Raw genomic sequence first — 12,511 nt, forward strand, 5'->3', positions numbered from 1 at the left:
TGGACATCTAATATAGCCTGTAAATGCTGATTTCTGTATTTCCATGATAAACAAAAAAAACCAGCACAGTCCCATTAGCGTATCTGAGGCCCCAAAGGAAGACCGTAGTGTTTTTTATCATGGCCTGATACAGTTATAATGAGAAATATGTGTGAATGAGAATTAAGGATAAGAAGTATAGCACAGAAATGAAAAAGTACCTCTAAATATTTAAAAACATTAACTGTTTGAACCCGAAAATGTGAACCAACCTGCCGTGAGAGGCCATTTTAGCGAGGGTTTGCACCTTTCTGTGTGCGTTAATGCTCTGAGCCGAGGGAGCAGCCTGGCAGCCTCCTCACCACTCTCTTGTTTTTTCCGAAGTGTGTGGGCTTCTGAACTTTTCCTCCCGGTCCAGGAGTGCTGCACCAATGGGTCAAACCAGAGCAAAACGCAAAGGTAGAAGGGGCAGAGTAAAAATACTGGCCCACACTCGTGGTTTCCCAAAAAGAGCAGCTGCGTGGATCAGCAGGTTTGTGCACAGCTCTAGCTCCCGCTCTCCTCCTCCCTGTTGTCGGGTGTGTTTTCTGGATGACCATGTAGGTTTTCTTCCTGCGTTTTGGTTTTAAAGTGCTTAGAAGGGGAGTATTTATAGGGAATGTTTTGCCATGTACCGTATTAATCTCTTACATCCGACTGAGCGATGGTAAGCCATTTCAATCGCCTGTTACGGGCTTTTGCTACGAACCATCGCTGTGCTACGGCAGAAAAACAGGAAAAGTAAACTTCCCTCAACCTTCCCAGCAGAGCTTCACGCGCTCCTCTTGATGTGGCGCGGTCCCTTTAAGGCCCGCCAGGCCCCGCCCCGCCCCGCGCGCCGCCGGCCGGCGGCGCGCGGGGCGGGGCGGGGCCTGGCGGGCGGCGGCGACCGGGGCGTTGGGCGGGCGAGAGGCCGGGGCGAGCGGTCGCCGACCTTCAGCCCCAGCCCTGCGGTACCGCCGCCCCGCCACCGCGCCCGCCTCGCCCGCCCCGAGCCCCTCCGGTGAGCCGCTGTGGGGGGGCAGGAGGGTGCGGGGTGGGGGGGGGGGGGGTGCGCGGAGAGCGGGCAGCGGCCTGGCTGCGGTGAGGAGCGGGGCCGCCTCCCCGCACGGCAGCGTGTGTTTCGGGGGCCGTGAGGGGGAGGCCGAGACCCGCCGGGTGCCGGCCGTTCGCTTTCCTCGGGGCGGGACCCCTTTCCCCGGTCGTTCAGCCTCGTGGATCCTCCCCGGTGTGGGATGAACCTCTGGGATTTAAACGCCCCCGAGAGCAACAACCGAGCAGCATTCTTTGCTCTCGTCTGTTTTTCCTTCCGCCGAGCTTCAGGGTGTGTAGAGAGACTCCGAGGAGAAGTGTCTGGGATAAAGGGATTAGCGAAGGCGCTCCCACGGGTGATTTAAGGCGAGGAACTTCGTGTTCGCCTTCGCGTTCCTGCGCACGGTGCCCCAGCGGCGCCTAAAGGTCCGCGCCCTCCCGGCAGCTGCCTTTACACGTGTGCAGCGCTTAGGCTGGACCTGTACGCGTGTGTAACACATCTATCCTAAACCCCCCGGAGGACCTGGAACTCGAAAATAGTCAGGCGGGGCCTTTGAGAACTGAAAGGCAAGAACTGTTGTAAGTATCCCTAAAGCTGAGTGAAAGATACCGTAATAAATAGCCCTTATTTCTAATGCATTTGCTTAATACAAGCCGCGGCACACTTTTTCATCTTTGTAGTGTTCTTTTAAACAGACTAACGCAGATACAGTAGTTTCAAGCAGGCTTATTCTCAAGGGGGTTACGTTATTGTTGGGAATGGACTTGATCTCAGTATAGTTACAGTAACACAGACTTTGATGGGTGGAAGGAGGTGAGTGGATGTAAACATATAAATTAAAAATATCCTGAAGTCGCCTTTGGAACGGCAGAGAGCTAAACCGAGCTGATGGGTGGAGAGGATTTTGCACTTGTCTGGTTGCGCTTCCTAGTGGCTTTTTGTGCTTGTTCCCATAAATGCTATTATGTAATGGTGCTTCTCTTGGCAGGAGCCTATTGTCACCGTAATTCCTGAGGTTTCTGGAGCAATGCATGTTTTTCGGGAGAGTCCTGGTCAGAACAATGGGAAGAAAAGTTCTTAAGAGGACGCTTTAACCTCTTCAATTTTTCATGCGGTAGGACTAAGCTGAAGACATCTGGCTATCTTCCAGAGTATCTTTACTGGCGTCTGTTGTTCAGCTTGTCTCTCTCTTCTCCTAGGCTGCGCTATAGATACCGGGCACCAGCTTGCTGCTTGCATCCTGCGTCAGAGCTGGGAAGACGTTGCCTCTCTCCTTTAATAATAATTTTTATACTCTGTTTTTTCGTGTTCGTTTTTCTCGTTTTTCCCTCTGAACCAGAAGCAGAAGTGGTACAGTTATTTTCAGAGTGCTAACTGTTGCTTTGAAAAAAAAATACTTGAGATAATAGGGAAAGGGGACTCTCCCCAGTCTGCATCTCTAGTTAGAACTTGTCTGTGTACATCAAAGGGAGGCAAAACGTCTAAGCAAGGAGAGAATTTGCATATTAAATGCCAGTGTTCTTAGGATCTGTACTTTTATGCCTGCAGTTTATTGTTAATTTCCTCTGCCACTGCTGCCTCTTCAGGTGTCTGTCATAAATCTCTTTGCAAGTCTGCCTCGTTTTCATGCCACACTATTTTTTTGGGGGTATGCAGAGAGAATAATTCTTTCTAGTATTGTAATCTGGTGGCCAGTTGTGGCACCGGCAGTTTTACAGATCACACTTCTGTCTTTTAATAACTTGCATGTTGTTTGTGGTAGTGATTCTGTAAGCAAGATTTGCAGAAGAAAGTAAGTTTGGTGGTTTTTTTTTAGTGTCACTAGAGAAGAGAGCACTGTCCAAATGTAGGAAGGTATGTTTCTCTAAGGGGCCACTGGGATGAAGGAAATGTGCCTGAAAGACCTGCAACCTAATCTAACTAGCTTTTAAAATCAAAGATTATTGTTATCGCTTTATGGTTTTGCACCTCGCTGTAGAGCGTGACTGCACATGACAAGGGAACCGTAACCTCTTAAATCGTTGTCATAACCTAGGTGCCCTCATGTTCCTACTTTAAAGGGTTTTTTTAATAAGCAGATGCTTCTGTGAAGTCCGGGTCAGGGAACGTACTGATCTGGAGACTGAAATTTCCCAACCACGGTATTACTGTAGCAGAGACTTTGCTTATGTCACCTTCTTTCAGCTTGGCATGCAAATTGACCACCTGTGGTCTTTGAGGAGGGCCCAATGTCCTTGAGTTGTTCAGTGCACCCTGTTTCTGCTGAAACAATTTCCAGACAGTTATCAGCAGAGTTTATATTTAGTGCAGCATGTGAAGGTGGACTGAAATGGCTGCTTGAGCTCATGAGCTGCCTGGGGAGCCAGTGAGCAATGGTTACTGAAGTCACTAAACGTGTGTCCTGGCTGTAGTGTAGTGATTTTGATGGGATTAGTTCTGTCCTGTGATCATGGTTGTTTTCAGCTGTTTTATTTCTGCATGGAGAATTGTTTCAGTTCTCTGAGAGGGGCAGTCTGCAGTGGTCTTAAACTCAGCTCCTCAGCTGTGCAACTTCCCAGCTGCAGACTTGGGTTTCTGTGTCTGTTCCTGTTGCATCACTTCTGCTTTATTTCAGCATACTTGCTCACACCACAGCTGTCTGCTGCTATACTGCCCAAATATATTTCTTGCTTGTTCTGCTTTCATGAGAAAACAGATGTAAGCTGCTGGCTTCTGTCAGTCCAGGAAGGTTTGACGCTGCACCCAGAGCCTGTGTCAGGCCACTGCTGTCTTTTTTTTCCCTTTTGAAAGTTGCATCTGTCCTTGCTAACCTGAGATCCTCCCGGAGAAGGTTAGCTATCACCACTGCTTGCTGATAACTGCATGAAAGGGCAGTAGCGGGGAAGCCTTGCTCCAGTGTTTCCCAGCCTGCACTCTGTCGTGCACTCTGCCTGATACAAGGACTCCCCACAGCTCCCCTGCCCTCCAAGCCACTTGTCAGCTGCTATAACCAGCTGATCCCAGCTGATCAGGCTTAGCTGGGAGAGAGGTGATCTTTCACTGGCAGGGCTGGGCCTGCTTGCCTGAAAGACTGGGGTGGGGAAGAGGCAGCACGGATTGAATTCTGCTTTAGGAGTATGTAAATAGAAACAGGAAGGCATTTCCTAGAACGGGAAAAGGGAAAACTTAACCCATACATAGCAAAGATGCTTGCTCATAATGAGGTATTGGCTACAGTAGATTTCTCTTGCCAGACATAGTCTGTAATTATGTTTATCTAGTTGTTATGGCGAGGATCCTGTCTTTAGAAATGCCATCATACATGTTTAATCTCTATTATGAACCTATTCTGGGTACAAATAGAATTATTTCAGATGTTACAACTTAACCCACAGCACAGAGAGTAGTAGTTAGGGACAGGTAGAGGACTTAGATGAAGTGCTCTGTCTTTGCAAGTCCTTTGTAATTCACCCAGCTTTGCTGCTTGGTAGTTGTGCAGGCAGTGCTCTCCTTGACTCTACAGGCAGGCTTGTTTGCTGAGCAGCTGCAAAAATTGATTTTAAGTTTAACCAGTGGAAATGCTTCCTATAAATTTCAGGAAGCAAACTTTTGTGTGTAGCAAGAAACACTCACCCACCATTTGTGTGCTGTTTGTTTTGTTACTGAGTAGTGGCAGCTCGTGCTCTCTCAGAGGAAGCTTAGTGTTCTCGCACGGCTGGCTTTGTGATGCAGTCTGCAAACGGTATTTTCAAACTGAGCCTACTGATGCTAATAAGAGACCAGTCGAAGCCTGGCCTCTTGTTTGGTTGCTTATTTATTTATTTTTAAACTGATGAAATTTGTGTGTGATAGTTCAAGACAGTTTATTGAGGAAGCTCACGCTGTCAGAGAGCTGCAGGACCAGAAATTAGACGTATAAACCCCTACCTCTTCCCTGCTGCTTCAGTTGTCCCCTTCTCCCAGCCTCTGGCTGCCTCTGTGTTGAACGATGGGCAGGGTCCGAAAGCCGAGCGTTCACTGAGAACCTTCCCCACAGCGCAAAGGGTTGATGTGTCTCCTGTCGCTCTGGTGATTCCCCGAGGGGAGCTGCAGTCCTGGCAGCCAGCCCACCCAGCAGTGAATTTCCTTCCTGGTGTGAGTGAGTGTTAAGTGGAATGGGTTGGTCATCACCTCTGCAGCAGTAACCTTGTAGGCAAGGTAAAGTACAACTTAATGGAGCTAGTAGAGCAGGGCAGGCTAAAGGGAAACTGGCTTCTGGAAGCACTTTTATGTGGAAAATGAAACACTGAATCATATTTACGCCATGGACTAGAATGGTTTTTAGTTCAGCAGTGTAAACTTGCTGTAGGAATTACTTCCTTGCAGATGCTTGAACTTGCTAGGCTGAAGCGTGCACCATTTTAACCTTATGCTCTGAAGCAAACCAGTTTCAACATTCTGTATCTCTGTCCGTAGCTTCCCTAGCTTACACTTTAAAGGCTCCAGAAGGCTCCATTTTGAAAACTTGAAAGCCATTTACATTTTCCCGCAACTCATTTTTGTCCTGGTTTATAATTAAATGTTGCTCTGGTTTGCTGCTGTTCCTATTTTTTTTTTTCTGCATTGGTTTAATGGGGTTTTGTAATAAAATGAGTGGGAATTGAAAGAACATCTGACCAAAACCAAGTTTGCCTCTTGTTTGGGAATGAAGATAGATAAGAAGTTATGCTGGAATATTGGATCTCGTTCTGCAGGCCTCCTAAGGGAGCATAAGTTTTAAGAGGGAAATCCTGTTGATATATCAGTTTTGTTAAAACAGACAAAAACAAACCCCCAACCCACAACATCCTTCAAATACCAAACCCCCAGTTTCTGTAAGTGAGCTTGAGAGTGATGTTCTTACGCTATGTAAAAATATAGATCTTTCAATAGCTAAACTTGCAACTTGATTTTCAACAGTAGCTGTTAAAGGCAGCTTGCTTTGAAAGGAGCTAAAGTTTGATGTGTAGTTTTACATACATAAGTGAGATACTTGAACGCCTCTGGCCTGTTTAAGATGGTTTTTTTTTCTTCTTGGTAAATGACTTCTGGAAAGTCTGCAAGGAGTAGATACCGAAGCAGCCTGTGCTAACAGAGTGGGGCGTGCCAGAATCTCATTTGGGGGTTGGAGCTCATTTGTGCCAATCACTCTTACAAGGCATTTTATTTATTAGGCCTAGTAAGGTGCTCTAATGTTAGTTAAAATACCTTTAAATGAGTGGTGGAGGGAAGGTAAAGATGCATACTTGGCTCTCTAATGAGCCAAAAGGCAAAAGAAAGTTGATGTGCAGCGAAGAAGACTTAACAGTAATTTATCATCTTCTGCTGTGTGGGGATTTATTCTACTTGAAAGCTAAGACAGAAACTGCCCACAAAATAGCCTGTGTAGGTTATCCTTCAGTGTTGGTACACAGCCTGAGGAGAATCCCTTCTGTGTCAAAACGCCAGCCTGGAAGGGTGATTGACATCTCTGCTTTTCAAGAGAAGTGTCAAAATTGCAGAGCATTGCTCAGAGGGTATGAAAGCTTCCACTTCTCCATCTGCCACCCCATATGCCACTGGTGACCCAGTGGCCATATGTGGGATCATCCTGAAAGCTTTAAACCCAGCTCCTCTCCGAGGGCCCCTCAGTCCTTTTGAAAGTCCAAAAAGGGCATGCTGCTTGCTTCAGGAGAGGGAGGGTCCTGCTTTCCCCTTAGGAATACCTAGTAGTACCTTTTTATAAAACTAAAGCATTATTGCAGAGAGCTGCGTGATTATGAAATGCAGGAAACTGGTTCTGTGATGTACAACAAAAATACGCTGGAGACTCATTGCCGGCTTTGCCCCAGCTTTGTGAGCAGAGACTATAAAACCATACAAGCCTACTAACAGAGATCCATTAAAAACCGCTTCATGGGTATGGGGAGCAGGGTTGTATGATCAGGAGTTGTGCCTTTTGGTAAGCATATGGTTATTTAAGTTGAATGAGAGACACAAAGAAGAGTTTACTAGGTTTAATTTTAATTTCATTAGCTCTGAGAACCTCCATCACAAGTCTGTTTCCGATTTGCTGTCTTGCAGGGCTTGCACACTTCTCAAAAAGCTCAAAAAAAAAAAGACTCAAAAAGCTGACATTTAAATGTGACAATGAAATGTTTTAATAACAAAGGACATCTTCAAGCAAGCTAGGCAAAAAATTCCTTTCAGCTGCACAGCTTTTACTTTCATTTTTGGATGACCAGTTTGCCCAGTTGTCAGTGGGTTGCTGTGCTTTCCCAAGTGGAGAAAGTTACCTTATTAATAACCATCTTTTCTTTTTAAGTCTTGAAATTTTTAGTATTAATGCTGAATAAAAAGGGTATGTGGGGGGTAAGAGACAGCAAAACATGCCCGTATTTTTTTGGCACCATAGAAATAAATTTCCTTTCTCCTGTGCTTGTTTGGGAAGTATGCAGTATTTGTGATCAGTAGATTTTTATTTGTAGAAGTGTATGTGTGTATCTGATGTCTGGACTTGATGCAGTTCTAATGTGTGTATTTCAGGTAACTTCTCAGAAGTTTGTCACACTGGAAAAAAAAATTAACAGAGCTTGAGTGCTGCTGAAAAACATTTCAGTAATGCTCTGCTATGCTTGAAACTGTGTCTGCTCTCTTATACTTGAAATTTTTAACTGGAATGTGTGAGGGTAGCTTTGAATATTCTTTGTTTTTGAGTAATTTGTGCAGTATATCTCAAACCCAGATCTGAATTTTGCAGGTAGTGCCTGTGCCTGAAGCATAGCTGTGTGCCTGTGTCCTAAAAACATAACAGAGCTGATCCTACCCCTCAGCCTTCCGACTTTTTCATGTGACAGAGTTGCCCTTCTTATCCCCTGTGTATTCACAGCTGATACTTACTTTTTTGTGCATTCCTAGGTGTGTGAATCAACCTGTCATCACTGAATCATCACTTTAATCATACTAACTTGACAACCATTGAATACCAGCTTGTGTCAACACCAGGTAAGATGAAAGCTAATGCCATTACTTTATTTTTTCCTGACTTTTTGCTTTTTAAACCTGCATTTTGTCCAAATACCTGTGAATTTTCTGTAGACTAAAGTCAGAATGTGCTGCCTTCCATGTTCTCCTCCTGCAGCAAGACAGCCACTTATTGTTAATTTTTGTTTTGAAAGCCAGTGTTCTCAGATGTTCTTAGGGTCTGACTCCTTTGAGCCATGCCTTAGCCTTTTTCCTGATACCTCTGTTAACATGGTTTTTGTGGTGGTCAGATACCACAAGCTGTTTTTTTCCCTTGTATCCTTCACCCTCTTATGGCTCCCTGGTTTTGCTGTAGAAACTGTTGAACTCCTTCCTGCCTTCCAGAGTTTAGCATGTGCAACAAGGCTCCCTTATATCTGACCTTCTCTTGAACAGAAAATTATTTTTGTGTTGATTTTTTTCCATACCTGGTCCCAAATGTTACCTTTGAAAACCTATTGCAGAAGGATCTTACTTGCATATTTTATGTTTTAGTGGTAAGAAACCACCTGGATGTCTTTCAGAGAACTAAACATACAGCTTTTTTTTGGACCTCACCCTTTTATTGCCTTTAGAGAAGGGAAATAGATGGGGGGCAGGGGGGTTGGGGAGGAAATCCCACTAATGCTATCAACAAGGCTATTATCCAGTACTCTAGGGGAGTCCTAGTGCTGACGAACTAATGTGAGCCTTTGTTCTGATGCTAATCAGAATAGGGATAATTCCTCTGCCTACGCGCCCTCTTCCCCTCAAATTCCTCTCACAACGATAAGGCATTAAGCTACCTTGCTACCACTCCTCTGACTGTGCTGGCCTGTTGTTCTTGTTTGCTGCAACTGCTACCTTGAGCACAAAGGTTTGAGTTTTGAGGGTGACTCATTAGAGTGCTCATTTAAATATTTTGAAAATTTTTTGGGTGCTCCTGAGTGGTACTTGTATTCTTTAGTTGTATAGATGTCTCGGTGGAGGTGTGTGTGTGTTTATTTTTTGTATAATTGAATAAGAAAATAACTTTTTGTTGATACCGGACGCATTGGACAGGAGGGATTTAGACAAGTTAAAGAACATCCCTAGAAGACAGAGGTTGACTGATTGCACAGCTAGCATCTGCATATCCCTGCGGTGCTCTCATAGTGTTTCATTTTGATGGAGAGTGGGTTTTTCCTAATGCAGAGTTAGAAAAGGCCTGCAGTGACAATGTAAAAATTAATCTCTTTGCAAACTACACAATTTTTGGCTATGTAGACATAATGTCTAGATAAGCTGAGTTCAAAAAAGAGTTCAAAAAAGTGTGTAAAAGGTATTGGGGAGGAGGGGGAAAGGCTCCATCAGAAGATGCCTGTTTGAGGAGACTGATTTAAAGTGTTTGGGGCAGGGGTTCCAGAGCTGAAACTTACCTTTTTGCTAGTGACTGTGCACAGGTGGGGAGTGCGTGTTACAAAGGCTGTCCAGCGTGGCTTCCTGATGCAAACCTGTGTGGAAGCATTAGTTGTGAGAAGGGGTTTATGAGCACTTCCAAACAGCAATTGCTTTTTAATTGACGGCATCCTGAAGAGATATCACTAATAGATGCAGCGTGACACATTTTATATGGGTAAAGTTATGGGCTAGGCGTAACTGCCTTTGCCTAGCACTGTTAACCCAACAGTTGTTAAATCCCAGGAAGCACTCAGTTTTTCAGGGTGGTGACTGCTTTTATGACCCAAAAATAAAAACTGGAGGGTGTATGTGTTGTTTTTCTTTTCTTTACTCTCGATTGGCATATGCAGGGCATTTCTTGTGAATGAGTGCCCGTACTTAGAGTTACTCATATTCTATCACTTTCTAACATCCTCTTTATCTTTTATGGTTTTAAACAATTATCCTGAAATGGTGCATGTGAGAAAGAAAGACTGCAGAGAAGTTGTAGTACAGAACACAGGATTCTTCTCCCCCATTATTTTTATCTTGTGAAGCGAGAACAGGAGGAGGATGACAGAAGCATTTCTGAACAGCTCCTGTGCAGAACTTCCCATAAGGCCTTGAATGCTTTGTACCCTGTGCTTTCTAGTCTGTTTCTGCCTTGCCTGCTTGAACCACATGTAACATGGAAAGCCTAAATCCCAAGTGTTTCTAACAGTTGTGCCCGCTCCGGGGTCGGCCAGTGTTCACCTGCATCCCTTCATACATACTGGGGGTTTTCCTCTGTGTGTATTTTGGCTTGTTTTGTTTTGGTTTTGTCCAGGTTAGTACTTCCTTTTCAAATGGTGTGCTGTAGGATGAAACTCGAGGGGCGTACGGCGTTGTTGGTATTAAAAGTTAAGGAACCAGTACAGAATATTCAAGATTGATAGAGTTTTCTCCCCAAATATTTCTTCTGCTCCACTGATAGGAGGCCAGAGGGGACTTCCTCTGTCTGTTTATGTATGAACTGAGGGTTTGGATTCTAGGTGAGAATGGGTTAGGTTTTTAGTGAGTATTTTTGGGTTTATTTTAAGGTAACTTGAAGACCAGCTTAACCCTTGTGATATTCTGGTTTAGTCTCTGGTAGACAGGGAGGAGGGTGGGTTTTCAGCGCCACCATATCCTGGAGACAATACATTGTTCCACTGAAACTATGATGATAGCTTCTTCCCGCCTCCTCCCCTCTTCCCCCCAACCTTTTGTCGAACAGACAGTTCTTGATTTTATTTTTTAATCTGTTTTATTCCTTATTGTGAAGCTAGAGTTTTTAATTAGCATAGCTTAGTCATCAACTAACACATCGCAAAAAAGATTCTTTGACTTTCAATGTGACAAACAACTTGCTGAGTGTGAGATTGGGAAGATCATCCCCCCCATAGACTTGTGCTCCCTAGTCGATTCCCCTCTGGCTCTTGTTACTTTAACAGAGAGTTGTGTTTACAGGTAGAGCTTACCATCTTGGTGAGTGCTTGGGTCAGACTAGCTGGTGATCCGTTATCTCACTTAACCTTGGAGTGGCAGGTTGGAACCCAGTGTTACCTGCAGGTGCTATTTCCCCTCTGACGGTAGCAGGGATCAGTCTCTGACTATACGATTCTTAAACAGGAGTGGCAGTGAAGCAAGCTGGGTTCACATGGGATGTATAGATTGAGGTGTTTCTTCTTTAGAGGATGGGTCCTTCAGATGAAAATGAAGGCATGCCTGGGGGAATGGATGTTGCCAGTGTCCTTACTGTGGCTGTACAAGGAAATTGGCGTTATAGCTGGTCTGCCATCTCACTTGCTGAAATCTTCTCTTCTCTGCCTTTCCAACAGGAAGGGCTCTTCAGTTTGTAACAGAAAGCAGTCTTCTCTAGTTCAGCAAATCTGTTGTAAAAGTCCCAAGGAAAGACAGCTATTTGTAATGGGCGTCAGAGCTATTGATACGCAACTTACTTTTGGGGCATGGAGTTGCCTCTGTGTTGGTAGAGTGGCAGTTTTATGTCAGGGAGAGCCTGGGATGAATTCATGAATATGAAATACTCATCTGAAAAACAACTTGCTGCAGAAAATCTGCTGTTTGAGAGGTGTGTCACCTGAAGATAGGCCTGTTGCAGAATAGGTTGAAATCTCAGTGCCTCTGTGTTTTGTTTTAAATGATTCACAGGAAACATCTAGATTCTTCAGAACAACTTGGGTGGGGTTGGTTTTTTTGTTGTGTGTGTTTGTTTGTTTGGGTTTTTTTAAACTAAAACCAGGCTGCTCTGCATAAAGTGTGAGGCAGCGCAAGGAGGTGGGAAGGGAGATGTGTATTGTACTTGCAAGACTTTTGAAAGGGCCTGAACTGAGGTTGGAAGGAGTTGAAGCATTTTGAGCCACTGAATGTTAAGAGTTGGCACTAATATGCTTCTGACCTCTGGCAACATGGCTGAGAAAATAGTCCTGGTTGCTCCCTGTAAGTCAATCTCTATTGCCTTGGTTGATCTGTGTACCCACGCCTGGTCTTTTCCAGTATGTATGATGGTGTACTAGTGCGCTGGTTGGTGCTGGCTAAAGGGGAGGACTTCAGTTAGAAATACTGCTTCTTACAGAATGATGCACGTGCTGCACTCTCTCCAAGCGTTGTTCCAGAAAAGCCTTGCTGAATTTGAGATATGTGATAAGATTTTTTTTTTCTCTGAGGTACTTGGTGGCAAGCAACTATATTTTCTACAACAAGCTGGTATTTCATAGTCCTCCTGCAGTGTGCATTTAATTGCTGCATGACAGATTACTGCTGTCTCAGGCGTAATTTGATTTTTCTTTTTTTATATCAACTGTTTCACAGGCTCCCAGTACATAGGGGAATTTTGCACCCTCTTTCTACTTAAAGTAGTACTTGGAGGTGTTGAGAGATATTATTCAGCTTAGACAATACAGTACTGTGTCTTAACAAGGGCATGTGCGTATCCTAAATTCTGTGAAGGTCTGGCTGGGCACTGTCTAGCTGTTCAAAGAAGCTCAAGGCAACACTTCCCTTTCAGCACCTCATGCTGGGTGC

At 44.6% G+C, this 12,511-nt stretch overlaps 1 protein-coding gene across 5 annotated transcripts in view; it reads left to right on the forward strand.

Moving 5' to 3' along the window:
• Positions 1-875: 875 nt before the first annotated feature.
• The window catches only part of SUSD6 (sushi domain containing 6), an 89,002-nt gene continuing 77,366 nt past the window's right edge, over positions 876-12,511 (forward strand). For 2 of the 5 annotated variants that reach the window (XM_064462329.1, XM_064462333.1), the window contains exons 1-2: positions 876-1,021; positions 7,946-8,032. The gene's annotated coding sequence lies outside the window, so the exon portion shown is untranslated. Of the gene's footprint in view, positions 1,022-1,100; positions 1,630-2,039; positions 2,166-7,945; positions 8,033-12,511 lie in introns of those variants that run through there. The other 3 variants (XM_064462330.1, XM_064462331.1, XM_064462332.1) reach the window with 3 other exon arrangements.

Source organism: Phalacrocorax carbo, chromosome 10 (assembly GCF_963921805.1).
Source record: "Phalacrocorax carbo chromosome 10, bPhaCar2.1, whole genome shotgun sequence".
Lineage (NCBI taxonomy): Eukaryota > Metazoa > Chordata > Aves > Suliformes > Phalacrocoracidae > Phalacrocorax > Phalacrocorax carbo.